The sequence below is a fragment of the Dermacentor silvarum genome, chromosome 4 (genome assembly GCF_013339745.2).
Source record: "Dermacentor silvarum isolate Dsil-2018 chromosome 4, BIME_Dsil_1.4, whole genome shotgun sequence".
NCBI lineage: Eukaryota > Metazoa > Arthropoda > Arachnida > Ixodida > Ixodidae > Dermacentor > Dermacentor silvarum.
The window spans coordinates 126,535,865-126,559,025 of NC_051157.2; the positions used below are offsets into that span (position 1 = coordinate 126,535,865).

At 46.7% G+C, this 23,161-nt stretch overlaps 1 long non-coding RNA gene across 1 annotated transcript in view; it reads left to right on the top strand.

Annotated features, from left to right (window-relative positions):
• Positions 1–694, top strand: part of LOC125944784 (uncharacterized) — a 50,189-nt gene extending 49,495 nt beyond the window's left edge. Inside the window, exon 3 of the long non-coding RNA XR_007466495.1 lies at positions 575–694. This is a non-coding gene — a long non-coding RNA (uncharacterized LOC125944784). The remainder of the gene's footprint in view (positions 1–574) is intronic.
• Positions 695–23,161: the final 22,467 nt, after the last annotated feature.

Genomic DNA, 23,161 nt, shown 5'->3' on the forward strand with positions numbered 1-23,161 from the left:
AATGTAACTATAAATTTTGTCGTATTCATTAAGGAAGGGGTTCTTAAGTTAAAGTATTGTGACCTTCATGACTTCGTGATTTAAAAATGCATCCTTTTTTCATGAAATATTAAGGCCCGTGAAACTTGAAATAAATATACGGACTAGTGCACTCTGACGCCCCATATCCAAGTATAGAGAATATCTATTTAGTTCATATGTGTAGTATTAGGGAACCCTATGCTCCCGCCTGTTCGCACAAAGGCATATTGCATTCATTTTCTATTTTTCTATTGAGGCTATACAAAATAATATTTATATATCTCACTCAGATAATCTTGGGGCATCGTTCTTTAGGTGTTGTATGTTATCGTAAGGAGGTTGTTTTGCTTGCAAGTGTAAGAAGCTTTAGCGTTTGCGTAACACAGTACATTTCGGTTTACATAATTCAGCCGGCAAGCCTGCACACGAATTCGGCAGATCTCCAAATCAGATGCATTTTAAATATAAAGCTTCCTTACACAATTTTCGACATTTAGAATTAGTGAGAGATATTGTTTAAGCCGCCGATGACGAAGGAGTGTCCATGTTATAGACATCTTCATTTTTCTGCCTCGACGAGTTCCTTTGAAGGTTCTGGCTTCGGGTTCATCAACTCTGCAGTCAAAAGTTCTACAAGTAATGTAGAAGTGCAGTGCTAGCTGTAATAGGATATGAGTGCAATGTGAAATGAAGCACAGCCACCTATAATCTGTTGCCAAATATTTTTCCTTGGGCATCCACAGTTGAGCGACATCGTGCCCTTGGCGGATATGTTCCTGTCCTGATAGTTTGTGTGCAGCCCAAAAGCTTGCGGTAACAAACCATCGTTTTATTGCGCCATAGCAGCAATAGCAAATAAATATTGGTTCTCTGTCCGAATCTATCTACCTCGGATTATCGATAAACGAAGTTGGGGCTTGGCCAAGGCTCTTGTTCATTTTGTACTTGAAACAGGACAGCACTTCTGCCGTTTTCTTTTGAATCTCCGCTTTCTTCAGCTGTAAGTTGTTTTTGTTGCAAAACTTTGCTCTCTTGCTTACGCCTACTTATGCGGCTTCGAATTTTATTACGAAACGTCTGTGCAGGTATAGAGGAGTGACTGGGTCAGTACTTCTAAAGTGCAATCAAAATACTTCAAATCTAAACGAGATTATTCGCTTTTGCAGAGCATATGTTTCTGCACTGTGCAAAATGTATGTATACTTGTTAGCTAGAAGAGCAATCCATCTCACAACAGGTGTTCAAAAAGTATTTCTCAACCGTGTTCTAAGAACAAGTTTTCTAGCAAAGGCGTATGCTGTGAAGAAAGACTGGACTTCCAATCGGCAGTTGCAGTATGCTACCTAGTTGTTATAACTAAATACTACGGCGAAGGTGTTATAGGCTAGGTTCCAGGAGATCGCGTCCGGCAACAGAAGTAGATAGATAGACCGGGTGTAGATCAATATATTCGGCTCCATGTGCATGGCGCTTTCCCGCCAGTTGTGCCTTAGCACATGTGTCCAAACAGATGATGGATGGCCCATGGTTATACCCCTCGCCACCGCCGATGCATCTTTCACAAGTGTCGCAATACTCGGCGGCGGCACGTCCCAACAATCGTTGTGCCCCTTTCTGTCGTGATGTAGAGATCGCGCTAGCGCTGTTATCAGCAGTTGCGCTTTGGACTCGCTATCGGACGGCCATCGCGCAGGGCGATAACAAGACGCCGGTGTCCTTGCTCTTTGACGAACGTGTCGAAGAGGCTCAATACAGTCACTAATGATAAGATATAAATTCACTATTGCAACATAGACTATAGCTGACCCACCATAGTCACAGCTTACCTGGCTTCCATCTTCACAGTAGTGGAAGGCCTCTGAATTGTTTTTTTTTTTTTTGCAGTAGAAAGTGTGCAAGTGGGCGAATGTTCGAAGTTACTCCAAGTTGGTCATCCGACGTAGCTTCAGAAATATATTGTGCAAGAACAGTGTACGTCGTACTCTATCCCCTGAAGTTGTAGAGCAATTACGTACCCTCATTTGTGATTCGCTATCGTTGTTTTCCGGAGTGGTCCGGGTTCGTCTTTACAGAAGCCGAGATATTATTCGTAAGTGAACAAATTAATTTATTAGTATAGGTGGACAAACATTAGATCGAAATTGCTGCTCTCGTTCGTGTCTGGGAGTGCACTGATTTATCCTCGTACCGGGTGGCGTATTTACAATTGCTAGTAGGTACAGCGTTTGACCGCTGGCGCCACGCTGCGCCGCTCGCGCGTACCATGTTTCTAGCCGCCGCCGGTGGAACGGAGGAGGCGTTGACGGAGAAAACGCTGGGCTGGTGGTGACTAGCCTGCTGGGATCGGTGGTATTATAAACGCATCACTGTTTTGATGATCCAAATATAATCTCACTATCAGGGAGGGAGCAGTCTACCTGACTGGAGCAGTATTTTTTTTTATTTGGGGTGTTGCTACGCTGCGCTCCGCAACACCCCAACGACCGCCGCTTCGCGTCGGCGCCCGGTACCACGGCTGCCGCCGTGGCACCGGGGTTCAAACGACCACGCTGGCAAACAGAGAGAAAAAAAAAGAAAAGCGTGATATGAAGAAAAAATTACAGTGCAAGCGGGATTCGAACCAGCGTACGCATGATCCTAAAGCGAGCGCCTTAGCCACTCAGCCATACAGCCACGCTTCCAACGATTGCATTCATGCGAACCATATGATTGCGTTCGAGCGCCCTCAGCGAAAGAAACCATCTAGAAACGCGGTACGCGCGAGCGGCGCAGCGTGGCGCCAGCGGTCAAACGCTGTACCTACTAGCAATTGTAGTGTTGCTACCGGGTGTCCCGTACCCACCATTAATATAATTGTATAGCGCACCACGATATGTCGGTAGCTGTCCATAGGTGTTGCACGGTACATCAAAGTTCTGTAATAGTAGTATGTGGTCGCGTTGTTGACAGACCTTTTTATCAATATTAAAGACAATAGTCTTTCTTCGGCTACCTAAACGCGAAAAACTTAGTCCGTCGGTCTGTCTGTCACTCGATTCAACCGCATGGCCTAAACCAAGCATGAAGAGAGGAGGTGCAGAGAGAGAGAGAGACAGACAGAGAGCGAAAATAATAAATAAATAAATAAATAAATGAAATAAATTTTTCTGGCGAGGCGGGATTCGAGCGCGGGAACCAACGGTCCGAAGGCGCCAGCTGTAGGCTGTTGCGACAGCCGTCGATGTCCGAGGGTCCATCAAAGGTTCCATGTATGGTGCCGTGCCAGGTGCCGAGAGGAGGAGATATCCAGGGAGATTAGAAAACTGTTTTATATACACTGTACATGGTATTTTACAAGAAGAGCTCCATGATATTGGAGCCGTCTACGTGCTAACATCTTTGCATGTGGTAGCGTTTACATCTCCGAGCATTCTACATGGTCGAGCGTCTCTACATGGTCAAGCTTCTATGGTCTCAAGTCTCTACATGGTCGAGCCTCTCTACATCGTCAAGCGTCCAGCTGATCAAGCTCTTACATGGTCCAGCGTGCTCTACATGGTCAAGCTCCAGCCTCCACGTCACTCAAGTCCCCTGTTTTATCCCTTCCGTTTCCCTCTTTCACTCGACGAGGGAATACACTTTAGTTCCTTTAGCCAATGACGGTCTTTTATCAGGTGGCCATATCCCGCACGTGATGTGTCGTCGTTTCCCGCCGGGCTCCGCCTCCAATCTTGCTAGGTCGCCCCCGAACACAGGCAGCGGTTGACACCTTGGGAACCGAACGTGGATGTCGTTCCCCCGGGATTGCCAGACACGGGCCCCTTTCAAGATTCGCCTCTCCATAGCGGTCAGTTCGCGGAACCAGGTAGGGCGGTGGCTGTCTCGAAAGGCAGCAGTCGGCGTAGCGTCGTCGTGGTTCGGGCGGCGCTGGTAATTCACGGGACCGCACCAAGGGGCGACGCTGCCGTTTAGCAACGCATGAGGTAGCCCGGAGACCAACTGCTAATCCCTCAGTCCCAGGTGACAATTCTCGCCCGCGAGAAAGGGGCGCCAGGTTGGCGTGTCTGAGTCGGCGCCGGCCTCCTGTGTCCCGAAGGACCGCCAGACACAAAAAGGCGCAGTAAATAAATCTGACTAATTTTCTTTGAATACTTTCTAACTAGACATTATTTTATTTCGTGTGCGGGGCCCTCACTATTGACATGGATTCCATGATTAGTCTGATAAACGTTTGATAAGCCATCAGTTTAATTCGTTTTCTTGATGTAAAAAATGTGCTCGCTCCACCGAAGATCTGAGGTAAATATGACACCTGAATGCTAGTGGCCATAACCACCAGGCTATACACCCACGCTTGTAGAACATGCACTTATGGAACCATATGATTACGTTGTACCAACGATTGTAACAGAACTTGCTATGGACGAGAGAAAGAGAAAATGAGAGCGAGAGAGAGACATTTAAAGAAAGAGAGAGACAAAGAAAGAGAACCACAGATGGATAGAAAGTGAGAAACAGAAAGAAATAAAAAATGAAATGCTGCAAATGAAAAAATGTACGCGTCACAAATGGTGTTGAAGAGACGCTACGCGTTAAAAACAACCCGACAGAAGCCGCGGCTCTGTAGCCGGCTTTAAGCCAACAGTAATAAAAGGTCCCAACGGATGGCGTGAGAGCAGGGCGAACGCGGGAATTTTGAATTGAATTCAGCAAAACCTCCATTGTATCCATCATGGGAGGAGTGAGAGGGGAGGGGAAGAGTGTGGGGGTTGGGAGGGAAGAGAAGAGAGGCTGTTACGTATCAGGGGCGGCAGAAGACTGTCGTCTTTTGATGTCGTTTGCAACGTAGCAAGCAGATATGCCACCAATTTTTTGATGTGGAACCTTTTTTTCCCTCCATTCTGTAATGTGATGAACCCTGAGGGTATGGGAAATAAATATATGAATAGAAATGTCTGCCATTTGAACGCAGTGCTGATTCTTGGTCCATGTTCGTCAAGTCCCGTAGTGCGTGGGTACAACGCAAATGTAAGACGCAAGACCCAGATATAGGCGATGAGGCAAAGCGTCAGATGTCAACTGATGTAGTTTATTGTGAATATTACGTGTACAGGCCGCAATAAACAAAGCAATAAAAGGTAAACGGTAAGGTGAATGTAATGTATAAATGTAAGGTAAGAAGTACAAGTAAAATGCAAAATAACAAAAAGTAGAAGTCAAACTCAAATATAAGATTATTTGAACATCACTCGCGCATGCTAGCGCTTTCAAAAATAAACTCTGTGAGTTCAGATTTTCCACCTAGGCAATAGCCTATGCGCGCCAGCTGTAGGCACAATAAGAAAATCTGACCAATTTTCTTTGAATACTTTCTAACTAGACATTATTTTCTTTCGTGTGCGGGGCCCTTACTATCGACATTCATTTCATGATTAGTCTGATAAACGTTTAAGAAGCCATCAGTTTAATACGTTTTCTTGATGTAAGAAATGTGCTCGCTCCACCGAAGGTCTGAGTTAAATATGACACCTAAATGCTTATAATTCTTTACTTCAAACAATAACTTTTCATTTAAACAATAGTTAAATTTTACCGGTCGGCGCTTTCTAGTGATTCTCGTGAGAAATGTCTTTCCTGGGTCAATTTTCATTTCGCAGGTCTCGCACCATTTTTGTATGTGATTAAGAGCTTCATGTATTTAGACCTGGCCGTGAGGCCTATCAAAGTTGTGATAAATTATGCAGCAATCTGCAAATAGCTTAATTTTGATGGATACTTGATTAGCGATGTCATTTACAAATACCAAGAAAGATAGCGGTCGCAAGACGGACCCTAGTGGAACGCCTGACCCTACAGCTACAGGTGTCGAGAAAACATCGACAATTAATACACACTGTTGCCGAAATTACAAGGAATCTTCTATCCACGACACTAACATTTCACATTAAATATAGCCTTCACATTTAACAAATTTTGGATGCGAAACACTGTCAAACGCTTTTTGAATGTAAAAAAAAAGCGGCGTCAATTTGTGACTGAGCATGAATAGCCGCCGCGAAATCATTAACAGTATCAAAGAGTGCGGTCACTGTCGATTCCCGTTCGGGCAATCATGATGCCTATTGTCAATTAGGTTGTTATTTTCCAGGAATTCTTACATATGCTTGAATATTATATGCTCTACAATCTCTGAACATGAGCCCAGCAATGGGATCGGCCTGTTCGGGGTCCTTTGGCGCGACTCGCCACGTTAAGGTATAGGAATGATCTTACTGTACTTCGATTCCCCTGGTAATTGAGCTTGGGATAAGGATTGCTTTTACATAGCAGACATAAGTATATCGCGCACCATTCAGCGTACCTAAACAGAAAAGTGTTGGGTATGGTAACTCCCGGGGTTTTCTTTGTGTCCAAGTTTAGCAACAGTGACAACACGAGTTGCGCAGCTACGAAAATGTCCATAATAGACGGAACATCATTTATGGAAATAAAATGGAGTTCGCTGTCATTGTTCTGAGTAAATACTGAGCAGAAAAAGCGGCTAAGAGCAAATGCAAGCTGTGCATTTGCTCTTAGCCAGGTGCATTTTCGCCAGGAATGGAAAGGTTGTACTGCGACTTTTGCCCAGATGAAAAATGCTGCCAGAACTTAGCCAGAATAGAGGAAATAAAGCTTTCATAGTAACATTGAAGTAATGATCTTTGGCTTTTGTAATAATCTCTTTAAGAGCGAAGCGCACATCAGAAAGTGTAGATGTGTTGGCGCGGTGGGCTCGTGGCCGGCACGTTTTTCTTAACCTTTTCGCCTTGCGTTCAAGGCAAACAACCTCATTTGTAAGTCGTGGTTTTGCATTTTAGATTCTTTTTTTTTTGTTTTTGAGGTATGAAATATTTTACGCACTTGAGCATGATGTTCTCGATCAAGTGCCAGAGCTCATCGACATTGCAATCGTTTGCCTGATAAAAAAAAGACAATCAGAAAACGAGCGGTCCAACGCACCCAGAACACCTACGTCATTCGCACGTGTGAAAATCGGAGCAGTTCGCACTTCTTTCGTTTTCAGCATATGGCCAAGGTTAAGCGTTAGAGTTATCAGCTTGTGGTCTGATATATCGTCGAGAATGAGAACTACTGGGTTCTTCCTGAGTACATTTCTACCAAGAATAAAAATACGTAGGGTAGATTTTGCTGCCTTTTTTGCAGGCGTCGGTTCTTTGACTGAATTCGGAAATGGGATGAATGGTAACTAAATCAGGGAACTGTACAGTAATAGTAGTGAAAGGCTCCTGAATTTCACTGCTCCAATCAAAGGATGGTACATTGAAATAACCAGCAATCAAAAAGTTATTGGTGCGGGCGCCATGGTAACACAAAAATTCATTAACCGTTTCGAAGAAAGCGTGTTTTCATTTGGTAGGGGGTAAAACCCAACTATCACCAAAGTGCACGTCTTGAGACAAATTTTTGTGATGACGCATTCTAAACCGCGTATGTCAGGGATTCTAATCTAATGTAGCACTTCTTGGTACAGAATGACAACCCCTCAACCCGGGAATTTCTGTCTTTACGAAGGATACCGTAGCCGGGTTGTGCTATTTCAGAGTCGGATATATCGCTGTGCAGCCAAGTATAAGTTATAAATAGTTAAGCATTATGCAAAATAACACTACTTTCAAATTCATCAGATTTATTTACAATGCTGCCAACATTAAATTCGAGGCATTTTACTGGCTAGGCTTTCATGTTTACGGGTCATTGTTCGTGACGAGGGTTCGTGGACGGAGCAAGAGCGCTCTTTTTTTTGGGTGTCGTCTCATTCTAAAAGGTCATTTTAGATTTTATTTTATCATGGATCAGTCACTTTTTTTGCCAGCCATTCTGATGTTCACTGTAGATCGGAAGACATTGACGTCGAGTATGAGTATGCTCTCACACAGTTCACCCTTCTGTTGGAAACTCATCGAAAATTGACCTATGTTGGGTTGCTTCTGCAAAGATTTCCTACACGTCAGTGTCCTAAAAGAGCTCTTATTCTGTCATATCTATCTCTGCCAGCCGCCTTAACTCATAGCACCATCGAAACACGCCGAAAGTAAAAGTCTAAAAATGTAAGGCAAATATCAAGGGCCAACTGTGCAGAACTTTGGCGCGGAAAGTGCAAGAGTGCGGTTAGTAATCTCTCGGCAAGCTGCTAGAAATATTGTTATCGTCACGCACATTACTTTTTCGTTAAATTAAAAATTTGTGAGTTAGAGCCAAGTTCAGTTACTCTGAAATGTGAAGCGCGTTCAGCAAATCTTAAATGTTTCAGTAACAGATGTGATAGGAAAACGCTAAATATGATGGTTAATCTCGTTTTCATGTCTTTTACAGCACTCGGCAGTGCCTTTATATTCTTCGTCTTTTTTATTGTGATAGCAATTATCTAGGCACTCCACGCGAATATCCGTCATCGTCGTTAGCGTCATCGTCACCGTGATCGTTCAGTATAAAGTTCAAGTGCGATAAGATAGCAGCCTCGCACTGTGTGCTGTAGGTGTGAGTGCAAGCATGCGAGGGTAAGCGGAAAAGGGTCGTGCTTATGATGTGAGCAAGGCGCGGAGCAAGCGCGTCGTCTTCCGTCGCCCACAGGACAGGTGGAGGGTGTCTATTCCAGGGGCGGTTGCGTCTTCGCGATTGAAACGCTCAGATTTCTCGTCTACCTTCACTGTTTGATGGGAGAGGCCCCTTACTAATGTCTTGGTGTACCCTCTCAGAGGTATGGCTGGTTATTGGGTGTGGATTGGCCTAGACACATCAGACTGATGTCTCTTCTCCCAGCCAGGCAAGCACTGCCTGGTCGGCTTCTCGTGCAGCTAATTACTTTCCATTTGAGCTGTTCTTGCGCAGCGGACTGACTACCGTTCCTTTGGCACTGGTACCAATTAATGGGTAATGAGTTCGAATGAAACACCCCAACCCAAGAAGAGCGTCAGAAGGCAACACCTTTCTACCCTTTGATCACCAAAGTCCGCCAGTTTGGTCGCGGGGCATTCTCTGCTGTTTGCCAGACCAAATCTGTATCACTGACCCTCTCAAATGTACCGCATTTGCCTCACATCCGGTGAGCTGCTTTATGCCTTCACAGTTAGTTAGCTACTGGCAAAAGACTAGCTCTTGGGGTCGACTAGAGCCTTACCCCTTGAGGCATTTTGTCAATATTTTTTGTGGCCGAAGCCGTGCATGTATTTTGTTGCTCTCATTTATCTGAGAACACGAAGATACCCACCGTCAATCATTGATACTTTCACTGAACTACTCGCCCGGCAGAGATCAAAGCGTGGCCACTGATTTATCGGGTTGAATGGCTATTTCCTCGCCCCCTGCAGTGTAATCACTGTTGGTGCTATAGGCATAGCAATAAGGAATGTCGATCAGTTTCTCGCTGCTGTCGAAAGTTTGGAGAAAACCACGAACCAAAAGATTGCTCATCACAGAAAAAGCAGTGTTGCCTATGCAGTGGTCCTCACTTAGCTCACTATGCTATCTGCTTTTGCGAGACCGCAGTTCAGAGATAATTGAGCAAAAAGTTCGAGGACGCTTAAGCTTCGCCTGCAAGAGTGGAACGCGATAGCATTCAAAGATCCCTGTCTGCTTCTCACGTTTCCCGGCAACTGCAGCTTATTTAACCGTAATGTTTACCGGGAAACGCTGGTGGGGAACGCTATGCACGAAGGCGCGCTTTCTGGTTGAAACGCGGCCTCTTTCGTGGGCCGGCCTTCGTTCATTGTTTGCAACTTTAATGATTCAGCCTGAGAAGATTTAACATAAAAGGCATGCACTGTCGGTGTTTTGTTTCATGACAATTGTTTGTGGGCTGTCACTCTCAAAATTCCCAGAATTAACTTTGTAAACAATGCAAGACAAAGTGTGAGCAACATTAGTGGTAAAATATATTTGCAGGGCCTGCGTGGTTGGGGATTACTTTCTCGACCACGGGCTCCAATGCCGACGACGACGCCGACGCCGGATTTTCTGCGACACGGGGCCCTAAACCAGTGATGCCACATCTGCTCATTTATCAGTAGATCTACTGATTTTTTAATTTTCTGCTGATTCAGTGATAAAGCACTTGAATCTACTGATTTTCTTGCTTTTATACTGAAACGAAAGCAAAAGCTGCTACTTTTTCTGTACAGACTTTATATTAATGTGATGCCACCTAGCGAGCGAAAAAAAAAACGCCGGTTGGCTCCGAGGTCAACATACATTCTTGCGTTTCCAGACTCTCAAACGTGGTGCTACCTCTGTCTTTGAGCAAAGTGGGGGAAAGGTGAGGTAGTGAATTTGTGAAAGTGGATGCACTACCGTACCCCACAACTATGAAACCACAACAACGAAACCAAAACTATCGAACCAGAACCAATGACTCTCTTCATGCGGCGCGTCGAGCGTCTACTCTGTTCTGTAGGAGAATAGGACCCCACTTACTTACGTTTTTAGTTTATTTGCGGAAGCTATAAGGGACTCATGTTTCCTTATTTCTGGATCATCATCGTCCACTTCAGCACGGAGGCCTCTCCCAGCGATCTCCAATTATCCCTGTCTGGAAGATACTATACTCTCAAGCTTTCAGGTACTAACTACCATCTGACGTCTTTGAAAAGGCCATCGGAGGACTTCACTGTTTTTAAATTTGTGCTTGAGAATGGCTCTCTGGATCCCCGGGTTTTTCAAAAGTATCGCCAAGAATTTCGTGGTCGATATTTGTACAATTTCTTAGAAGCTACAATACTACAACAGAGTACTAATATAAGCGCTGAATTCGTGAGCTCCTAAACTGAGTGCAAAAATTGAAATTAAAAATCTACTGATTTCTACAGATTTTTTGCGAAAAAAATTACTATTTTTTTATGTGTCGTGGCAACACTGCCCTAAACGCTGTCGCGTTAAAATAGATGCTAAAGACGTGAAGCCCGTGCTATTATAGCAGAGTGATCTCGCGGGTACGCTGGTGCATCAAATCGTCTGTCTGACGCAGTAGACTCATCGCTTTCAGATGTCATAGCTTCGACAGTAAAAAGGGAATTTAGAAGGCAATGACACAACTATTAAGTGCGAAGCACTTTAGGGGCCCCGGCTCTCGGCGTCCTTCGTGATGACGATCTGCACATGTTCTCAAAAAAAGTTTCACAACAAGTGCAAAATTGATCAAAATTGGTTCAAATAAACTAACATCATTTAGAAAAATTTGAAATACAGGAATAATAAACTACACTATGACAGTGTAGTTTGACTAATCAGGAAAGGTCATGAAAGGTAACTGAATCAGTTAACTGTACGGCAATAGTAGTGAGAGGCTCCGGAATTTGACTGCTCCACTCAAAGGATGGTACATTGAAATTACCAGCAATCAAAAAGTTATTGGTGAGGCCGCCACGGTAACATAAAAATTCATTTAGCGTTTCGAAGAAAGCGTGTTTTCATTTGGTGGGCGGTTAAACCCAACTATCACCAAAGTGCACGCCTTGAGACAAATTTTTGTGATGACGCATTCTAAACCGGGTATATCAGGGATTCTGATCTAATGTAACATTTCTTGGCACAGAATGACAACCCCTCGACCCGGAAATTTCTGTCTTTACGAAGGATACCGTAGCCGGATGGTGCTATTTCAGAGTCATATATAGACGGTTTCAGTGTCTACAAACAAACCTCGCTTGCCGCTGATTCGTTGCCCCATCGGAACTTCCGGCAGGAGAGCTAGAAGCACTTCCGGCTATGTTGTTTGAAGGCATGCGCGACGTGAGGCCGGCGTGTCGATGTTTGCACTGCTTGGTGGAATCAGTGATGAGTTGATTCTACATCATGAATATTGTCGAGATGACGAGCGACTACTTTAAGGAGCTTAGCGCCGAAGCAAAACATCGGTATCGCCAAAAGCTGATGTTTAGAGGCAGAGAGCTGCCCGATCCGCTGGACGATGATGTCGCGCGATTTTCGTTTTCGCCGGGCTCCAAACACCTTCCCTCAGTTACAACCCCGGAGCAACAAGCGGAGCATCTTAGTGAGGACATGCAATGAACGCAGACTGTTGTCTTCAAGGGAGGTAACGGGACTGTCGAAAACTAGAAAAACTTTAAGGGCACTTTTTTTCTTCTTTCTGGGGTTTTACCTGCTAAAACCAGTTCTGATTATGAGGCTCGCCGTAGTGGAGGGTTCCGGTATAATTTTGACCACCTGGGGTTCCTTAACGTGCCCTACAACACAAGCACACGGGCGGTTTTGCATTTCGCAATGGCACTTTTACTGCTGTAAGACGGAGGATGAAGTGGTAAGCTGTGCATGTGTACATGCACATGTTTTCTGCGTCATATGCCTTGTTTCTGCTTTTCAATATGCATTCAAAAACAAATGTACATTCTCAAAAGTCATTTAGTGCAAGAAGCCGAGGTCGACTGAAATGGGAATAACTTAAATGCTCACGAATTTACCATACTTCTAACAAAATGAAACCTGTAGTGTTGGGCACAAGATTGCAATCCATAATTGGCCTACGTAAATTCGTAAATGCTTTTAGAATGTGGCCGAAACTTCCTACATGCATGCACGGAAATCGCAAACTTTTCTGCGATTCTGCTCTGCGATACCGATACGAATGCTCACATGCCGCCGCGGTGGCTCAGCGGCTACGGCACCCGGTAGCTGACCCGAAAGACGCTGATTGTGTCCCGGCGGTCGCATTTCGATCGAGGCGAAATGCTAGAGGTCCGCGTACTGTGCGATGTCAGTGCACGTTAAAGGAGCACAGATGGTCGAAATTATCCGGAGCCCTCCACTGCGGCGTCCGTCATAGCCTGAGTCTCTTTGGGACGTTAAACGTGATAAACCAATGCGCACATGTACCTAGGTAGTAAAGCTGCAGAAGTGCACTTGCGCCCCAGATACGAAAAACATTAAAATAAAACGGCGGCAGCATGGCACCCGCTAAACAATGATTTTAACTCATGTCCGTAGCATGGCGATCCACGCCGAGGCAAGAAACTGGACAAGCGGGCAAACTCGGGGCGAGAGTCGAGCTGCTCTCGCGTGAGTTACACGACATACGGCCAGAACAATCGCGCAGTAGCACTTTTATTATTCATCATTATAGCAGTCCGGCTACTCCACGTAGTAACGTACCTTGGATGAAGTGAGCACAGCAAATCTGTCTCCCAGATTTGAAAAACACCGTTGACGAGTAAACGTAATGAAAGCAGTCGATGCCCCAAGACATACTCGCCGTCACGCAACACACTGAATGCCACAAGTCGCACTTATATCGATATACCCGAAAAATAACACAGAATATGCTCAGGACGAGCGCGCGAGCGAACAGACAGACAGACAAAGAACTTTTATTTTGGTCCTGAGAAGACGATGAGTGTCCCCCTTAGGGGACATCGTCTGCGGGCCGCACCCATGATGGAGCCGGGAGGTTGAGTCTCTCGGCGATCTCGCGGGCTCTCTGGACAGCCCTGAGCTGCTCTTCCTTGGCGGAGCTGGTGACAAGCCGGAGCCAGTCTTCGCCAGTCTTCGCAAATCTAGGCACTGCCAGAGCATGTGTTTAAGAGTGCAGCTGGGATGTCCGCAGCGCGGACAGCCTGGATCGATGCCTTCTATAAATTTTGAATAAATAAATGGAGACGGATAAGTCCCCGTCTGCAGCATTCGCAGGGTGATTGCCTGTGGTCTGTTTAGGTGTGGGTTGGGAAGCGGAAACTTCCGACGCCCCAGTTGATAGTGCTTGCAGACCTCATTAAAAGTGAGAAGAGTGTCCATTTGCCACTGCCCTCCCCCGGCCTCCGATTGCCCACTTCCGGCGCGGCGAGTGAGACCTCGCGCCTGGAAGTGTGCAAGTTCGTTGGCGTTGGGAACGGCTTCATGAGCATCGCTGCCCATGTGACCGGGGAACCAGATTAAGTGCTTTTTGCCAGTCCAAGATGCAGCAGAGAGAACGCGAGCGGCTTCCTTGCATACGGAGCCTTTCATGAATGCTCTGGTGGCAGCTCGCGAATCTGTGAAGATAGTGGAACGATTCGTGGTGGCCATGGCGATGGCTACGGCCACCTGTTCGGCTTTGTCGGCGTTCGTATGTTTAAGCGTAAGCGACGTCAGCAGCTCCCCCTGCAGCGAGGTAGCCACCGAAACAAAGTGATTGGACGCTGCGTATTGCGCAGCGTCAACGAAGGCGACGTTGTCCTCAATCTTAGCCGCTAGGTTAAGAAGGGCCCTGGCTCTCGCTTTACGTCTGCCGTAATTGTGTTCAGGGTGCATGTTTCTAGGTATCTGGGATACCGAATACATTTCCCTGACTTTAACGGGGAGCGCGCACTCCCTCTGTCTGGTGATGCTGGAACCTTTACCGATATACGCTAGTAGCTGTCTGCCGGCTTCCGTGGAAGCCAGTCTTGCAACTTGTGCTACCTGTCGTGCCTCAACTATCTCATCAAAGGTGTTGTGGACGCCTAGCTCCAAGAGTCTTTCGGTACTGGTGTTCTGTGGGAGACCCAGTGCCTTTTTTATGCTCTTGCGAATGATTGATTCTAGTCTAGCCTTGTCCCTTCTACTCCACTTGTGGGCCAGGGCTATGTAGTTAATGTGGCTTATGAGGAAGGCGTGGAAGAGTCGCCGAAGATTCTCCTCCGATAACCCCCCTCGTTTGTTGGCGAACAAATACCAGCAAAAACGAGCAAAAGGAACGGCTACCGGAAGTTTCCTAAGGTGTCGGATGTCGGCGAACAGCGTTGCCAGAGCGCGGTGGCGCTGGATGAAACCGTCTATACCGCTGTTACAGTCGCTTGAATACCGCTGTGCAGCCAAGTATAAGTTGTAAGTAGTTAAGCATTATGCGAAAGAACAATACTTTCAAATTAATGAGATATTTACAATGCTGCGAGAATTCAATTTGAGGCCATTTAATGACTTGCCTTTCAGGTTAAGGGGACATTGTTCAAAATGGTCCTTTTAGATTTTAATTTTATCATGCATCAGCCTAACTACTTTTTGACAGACAATCTGATGTTCACTGTGCTCTCCCACAGGTTCCTTCTTTTCTATCTAGTGATCACGGAGAAATCTGCTATAGAAATTGGCTGCCCTTTTAACTTGCAGCCGTTTTTCAACCCATGGGTCTTTTCGCGGTAATCGATTAGCTTCAAAATCACTGGACGTGATTTACCAGTATTTCCGAGCCAATTCTATGGATCCTTTCTGCAGACTTTACTTTTATTCGGGCTTTCTCTGGAATGCTCGGTTTCTCTGGAATGCTTTGCTCCTTGTCCCGCGCTCCTCACGGTCGGCAGTCTTTTTCTTCATGTATGTGACTTATTTTTCCAGAAGGCGAATGACTGGCCAGACCTCTTTAGTCTGAGACATCAGACATTCGACATGTTTCGACATTCTTAAATCTCTGTTCTATCTTGTCAAGCCTTTTACAGCAAGCTGTTGAGGGCTCACTCTTCGATGATCGCGTCCGGCAATGGAAAAAAACACCGCATATCCACGGGGTGAATGATGATGAGTGGGCGAAGCTCCGGAGGGAATCATCGGTAAACCTTGAATCTTCCGTGTAATTCGCCCAGTCTCGCCGCACTAAATCGAACGATTGACTTCCACCAATGACACGCGCCATATGTGACGTCATTCCTATTTTATAACAGCGCCCTTCATTATAATTGCACCATCTCCCGCTTAAGGGGACGCTAGCACAAACGCGTTAGAAACGTGCAGTACTCTCTAGTAAGGGGGAGAGGCCACAGCGTCTTACGCAGCCGTTTACACATGCCGGAACGTGCACCGCGTTTGCCGACGCCATCACATGACTGCTGAGTGAGTATAACTCCCGTATTCATAAACGCTCCTCGACTTGAACTTGACTTGCCACCGCCTTCAACGCGTTTCGAACGCGCTGCCCAAGGCGGTGGCAAGTCAAGTTCAAGTCGAGGAGCGTTTATGAATACGGGGGTAAGGCGGAGAGGCCACAGCGTCTTACACCGGCTTCTTACACGGGCCGTAACGCGCTAGCACAAACGCGTTAGAAACGCGCAGTCTTTCGTTAATGTTGGGTATTTATTGTCATCGTGGTGCGTGTGTCCATGTGCGCTTCGTGGCGTAGTGGTTAGCGCCGCGCGTTCGGAAACGAGGGGTCCCTGGTTCGATTCCGCGCTACGGACACAACTATCGGAATTTTTTTTCTCATAAAAGTAGACGTGGCTACCTACTACGACGACTAAAGTAGACGTGGCTACCTACTACGACGACTACTACTACTACTACAGAGGAGGGACAGACCCACACCCTAAGGAGCTTCGCCCCTAAAAAAATTCTCATTGGCCGTGTATGCTGTATGTGTGAGTGAAAGCGCGCGAGGGCGGGGAACGCGCGCTTTCACGGGAAGCCAACGCACGGCGGCGAGCAAACGCGACTTCCCGGTGGAAGTCGCGTAGGCGAGAATTGCATCGAGGCACCCTAGACTATGCGTGTACGTGCCCGCTCTCCCAATGCGGCGCATGCGCGCTCCCCTGCCGGCCTCTGCCGCCTGTGCAGCCGACTGTTTCTGGGCTCTCGCCCGCCTCTCCCCTAACAGTGTCGACAACGGCGTTTAGCCGTTCCGTCACGTACCCAGCGTTTTGACAGCGGTTGTTTGCCGTCACACAAACAACGTGTCCAACTGTTGTAGACGGCGGCGGCGTTCTCCCCGCGTTCGCACCGAACGCGCGCGGCGTTGATAAAGTGTTTATGAAGAAAGTGCCAACCTTTGCCGTACACCCTATGGCAGTGTACCGTAGCGACCATAAGGCCATGGTCCCTGTGGTCACTAAATAAATGAAAACAACCGGATCATATATATTTCTCATTCTTTATTAGTTCAAATAACCAATTACACCATTACATCCTAATAGTCATAATTGTAAATACATAATTCCCACCATAGTACAACTTCGCTGGTCATCCATCTCCACCCCAGTGGAAGTTCTGGCAGTTTTTTCTATTAACTTACCTTTTTCTCCTGTCATCTCTCTTCTCATTTTTAACACGAAAGTGTTTTATTCCGGGGTCCACCAAGACTTCACTGACGTATTTCCGTCACGGAAATACGTCATAGAACATAATACAAAGAAAGAAACCAGAAGAAAAAGTTCCACAAACATGCAAAATTTGGGAATCGAACCCACGACCTCTCGGTCCGCGACGATAGATCGCCGAGCGTTTAACCCATTGCGCCACAAACGCACTCGCAGAGAGCTACACAGACGCGCCTTATATATCTAACACTCCTCCGTGTACCCGCGCTCTTGCTCGGGGCGGTGCCGCCGCCTATGAGCAGAAAAGAGAAGTACTGCATTATGACACTAAAGCCCGGGATACATGGAGCGAACTTTCTCGACGAACTTCACGCGTCAAGTAACGACGCGGCGACACGACGCAGGATGTTTGCTGTGTTGCAATACATGCGGCGAACGCCGCCGCGCGTTGGCCGCCGTGTTGGCGGCGGTCCCGGCCGCCCGCTTCGAACTGAATTTGGCGTTGTCCTTGTAGAATTCACTTAGTTGGAAGCAAATGACTGCGTAAACGGCTTTCGCTTAGTCTCAGGCCGCTTCGACGACAGAGTATTATGGATAACCTTGAGTAGTTTTCGAGATCGCTTCTCGTTTCGAACGCGTCTAAGCCTAGCGAAAGAAATATCCGATGCCAACGCCATCTATCGGGGAAGTCGGGAGATAGGCATGACGACAGCATGTGGCCTCTGAGATCAGAAGATTTCTGTTGAAGGTTGTTGTAGAGAGCTTGCACTGCTTGTCTGTTTCCTCGCAGATCAGCGGATATGGGATGTACAAATACAACGCGATTCCTGAGAGATCATACTAGGAACTACTCAATCGGTGCAGAGACATGCAGACACGGCAACACCAACGCGATTGCAGACGACGCGAAAAGGCGCGCGCGCGCGAAACACCAGCATGCATTGCGACCGGAACTAGTGCCTCCTGATTGGCTGTCGTCCACCGCTGCGCGCTAGACGCTTCCGGCGGCGGCGTTCGCCCGACGAAAATGTTTGGACAGGCAGATCGGCTGCGGACGGCAAATTTCTTGACGCCGGCCGTCGGACGTTCGCCGCCCGACGAAGTTCTTCGCTCGGACGCCGGTTATTCGCTCCATGTATTCCGGCCTTAACGCGCACCGACAGTGAACGCTTCGGTGGTCTCAGTACTACGACGCCTCGATGCCAGCATTCGAAGGGACGCTGGCATCAAGAAGCACTACCAACGCCACCTAGGTGGCGTTCACCGTACTCAGCACAGCGGAGCGTGGCCTCCGCAATTAGCTCTGAAAATGTTTCTGAAGTTGATCGCGGAGGCTGCAATTACGACGCGCTGTACGCGCTGATTTGACTCGGTGACGATTCAGTTACGTGCTTTGTCTTGCGCGTTGTATTAGTGTGTCAGTTACGTGCTTCGTCTTTCGCGTTGTGCTAGCGTGTGCAGCGTAGTGCAGCTTCCATATGCACGACGGTTGCTCATGGTCATCGACGTTGGTAGTCGTGATGGAGGAGACGTGCCACCAGGCGTCAGCGTGGGTGCATCAACGCCTAAGGGCGCTTTAGCCACAAAACACCAATAGACATTATATATCAATGTGCAATAAACATTACACTAATTCTGTGAAGACACGTTTCACTTTCGTGTTCTATACCGATTCCTATATAAGAGGGATCAACCACATTTTTTTTCAGTCCTTCTCACGTGGCGTCGGCTAACCTGATGCAGTATTTCCAACGTGAGTATGGCGCATTCGAATAGGCAAGCGATGCATGGCTGGCGTGTGTAAGTCAGGGCACTGTAATACATGTAGCACCCCCCCCCCCTGCTGGACTCTGTAGTGGGCCGCTGCCATCTTTGCCGAACAAACTACGACTAATAAGCACAGAGCACCTTCCCTCTTGCTACCTGATCGTACTGCTTTAAAGCACATAGGCACCGATGGCTAGCCCTCGACATTTCTAGCCCTCGTCGGTGTTTCAAGTGCCATAAGTGCAGCGACCAAATGCAAAGCTGCCAAGGCTAACTCGCCTGTGCAATATGTGCAGACAAAAACCTTTTCTCTGGTAACTGTTCTGGCACACGCCAGGAAGTGAACGGCCACGGCGACCACCAGGCATATTCCCGATCCTGTGAAACACGGAAAAAATAGAAAGAATTAATTATCTTTACAATCAAGTAAAATATTTCATACGAAAAAGCCAGCAGAAGATGGACAGTTTTCACAGCACAGTTTACACGGACGCGGCGCGGCAGCGGGCAGCGCTACATCGAGCTCCGCCACTTCCCCGGCCCATGCCTTCCTCGGCCCACGCCAGCAGAGCTATCAGCTCTGACCAGTGTACTTTTTCCTATCTCTGTCATCTTTCCGTCTATTCTCGTCTTTCCCCACACTGCTTACTGATGTTCAAGTGTCCTCCAAGCGCTTGATAGTTACCCGGCTTTCCTGTTGCTTATGAACCAATCTCCTGCACAAAATTGTTGTTTTTTTCTTCTTTTACTTACGCCTACCTCAATCGGTACCATCCATCGGGCAACACATGTTACTTCCTGGTCAGAGAAATAGAAGGTCTGCGTAACTAATGTGTATTCCTTCTCAAATTCAATGGGCTTCGGCTTAGTTTAGGCAGCAAGTGGCATGAATCATTAAACGTCACGCTTGCGCGGCTCGCCGTGATAAAAATTATTTCAAAAATTAGGAGACTTCAGTAATTATTACTGCTCTTGCACTGAACTCATCTTCGGAGAGTAGCAGGCTCTTACAGCGAACACCATTCCTAATACAATCATTTTCTTTGCCATGCACATTGAAACGTTCTGCAAGCGAAGAGCACTCCAGGCGTGGAGACGACCCCCAGAGCATTACAGAAAAATAGCGCCTGATCCCACGTGCTGTAGGAATCGGCTTGAACGAAACTTCTGTTACTGTTTTATTGCGGTAGCAATTATATGGGCACTCAAAGAGAATTTCTGCCGTCGGCGTCGCCGTCGCCGTGAGGTTCCGTATGACGTCAACGGCGATGAAATCGTCGCCGCGTGCCGGACGCTGTATGTGCGAGTAAAAGGGCGCGAGGGACGCGAGCTTTCACGAGGAGCGAACGCACGGCGGAGAACAAACACGCGTTCTGCGCCGTGCTCCCTGAAGGGCTGCAGAATTAAGCGTCTCTTCCCTCCTTTACAATGACCATATATATAGAGCAAACATGACTTCTTCCATCGCGCGAAAGGCCGTGGGGGGATGGGAGGGAGGCAGGGAGGGAGGAAGGGAGGGGAGGCGACGTTTAGCTGCCGCATCAAATGCGTATTTATATAAACCTCCGAGGCGCCCCCAGAAGCCCTGGCAACAGTTACCAACGCCGCGCGCGTTCGGTGCGAACGCGGTCAAAACGGAGACGGCGTCGACAACAGTTCTGCGCGTTGCTGGTGCTGCTGCATGTCCAAGTTTATAAAGTTCATAAAACTGCTATCCTTACTCTGTATAGCTCTCTACGAAGTTGCTATCGCAATTGATGCTTCGCCTTTCGGGTGAAACTGCGATATCTTTATTGAAAAGAATCGATGTTATGCGAAGCTGTGTGCGGGGAGCCTACCAAGTTAACGAAACGGCCATGAGAGCAACAAGACGTAGGCGGCTCTTTCATGACCTACATGAGACGCATGTCATGACTAGGGGCGTAGCCAGGGGGAGGGGGGGGGGCGCTGATGGAGCTTCAGCCCCTCCCCCGCGTATTTTTTCGTGCTCGTATGCACCGCCGCCCAAAACAACCACCGGTGCTGGGAATCATTCTGTATTTTGTATACAATGTCTTTTTCACACTCAAAAAGACATTTTGGCACGAACATTGCCAACTCGGGCAGGATTCTTGGGGGAACGCCCAAGAACCTGGAGTCACATAAGGCAAGGAGCCCCATCCGAGCACAAACTTTCAAGGGCTTTTCGATGGCGAGCGGGCGCGTTGCGGCAACTCGCAGCGGCCGCGGAATCTACGGAGCGCATGGATTTCAATTCCGAAACTTCATGGGTATAAAGTTCTCATCAACTTTTGACGCAAAAGGTGCACTGATATTTTCAAAGACGCGCTTTAGATTTTCAATTCTGGAACTTATAGGTTTAATTTTCTTATAAACTTGGCCAACAAGCGCGCACTGGAGCCCTCGTGTCCAATCCGTTCCTGAAATGGAAGCACGCGCTCGCAATCTTCCACACACACGAAAATACTAAATATCACCGTGACTGTCAGCTGGCACCTCATAATTTTCTCCAAACATTTTTAGGAAGCACGCCCTATGTGATCGATAAGCGGTACCAGGGCAGGCAAAGTAAAATAAGACAAAACAGAAGAAACTTAACGTCCTAATATTGAGGCAGTTCTTATCTTGTTTGCGGGCGACAAGGTCTGGCTCTCCGTGGCCATAGGGACAGTGGTCCTATATGGATTTAAACAAAGCCCCCGCTGAAAATACTCGTATTTTCAGAGCGCTTCTTCGCGTGCGAGCAGATTGTGGAGATATATATCTGAAGCACCATTTGGAAAGTTGTCCTAGTAATGTCTCTTATTTAAGACCAGATGTACAAAACGAAATTATAGAAATTTGTGTATGAAATTATCGAAGAAAGCCTAGATGCAAAAGTAAACGCTGCAGTCTGCTTCTCCATGCTTGCTGACAAAACGACAGATATTGCTGGCATCGAACAGCTTACTGTTTGTGCAAGGTACCTAAACAAGCATGCCAAGGACATCAAAGGAGTGTTTTAGTAGCACGGAATAGATGCCCTCTCTGATTGCGACGTCCGGTTCTATGTAAATGTGCACAAGCTGCTGCAGATTCTAGTCACCCTTCCAGCGACCGCGGCCAGCGCAGAGAGAATATTTTTTAACATGAGATTGCTAAAAAACTACTTGCGCTCTACAATGTCTGAGGAACGCATGGTTAGGCTGGCGCTTCTATACACCCACAGAGACGTCGGCATCAACGTGTCTGAAGTCATTGACCGCTTCGCTAAACTTCCTCGCCGAGTAAAGTAATTGTCCTTTAGATAGCGAAGCAGCAAAAATCAATGCAAGTAAAAAGGTCGGTTCCTTCAGGTTCATAAACTCGTAATTATGAAAACGTATTACTGTTCATTAACTTTTAGAACCGCAAACATTTTCGCCGTTTATTCTAACAGTTAGCATCATGATCAAAATTACGAGGACATCAATAACCAATTTTGGCCGACCTTGCCTATTGAAAGCCCGGCCCACGCGGTGTTTCCGAACAAACACACTCCGATATAGGGCAGTTCAACTTGCCGCATCATCTGTGGCTTTCGTTTAGCCTTTTCTTTCCTTTATAGCCACCTGCTTTTACTTCTTTTTTGAAACGAAGCAATACCCTCCTTTAATTTTGGGTACAGAATATTGGTTGCCGCTCTGCAGGCAGTTAAATTACACATTTTCATACTGATTTCTGCAGTATTCCTCTATTATTCTACCCATATGGTGCCGTCGCGACCGCCGCATGGCCCAGGTACATATCACGATTTCTGCGATCGTAGTTTTGTTCTTGCCTGGATCGTCTGTCTTTCTATGCGTAAAGTTTACTATCTGTGACTGCGCAACATGTTTATTTGTCTTGTTTGACGCATTATATACAGTGACGCTTGCTTAAATACGTAGATTTATTGGAGACTTATACGTATATTTAAATATCTTGTTGTGAGGTTTTTGGTATATATACCAGCAGTGAACTTTCTTTCCAGTGGCGCTTTTTTGACCTTTATCAAGTTTTATTTTCGCATTTGTATGTTCCATTCTATCTTCGCATTTCTAATGTATAATTTGCAGAACTGCTTTTTAGATATACTCACTGTTGCGACTAAAGTCTCAGTGTAGTTACAATACACGACCGGCAACAGCTGCTCCTGCGCAATCTATTGTAACGAAGGACAGCGTCAATGAGGTTTTTCTCGCTGGCTATTGCAGGAGTACAAAAATCTAAACAAGGTTCTTGAATGACAAAGATTCATCAAAATAATCGTCCTCAACTTGTTATTTTCATGGCCTTTACGTTTTTAATATCAGCTGCATGCCCTAGTTTGCTGGTTTCGAACTGATATA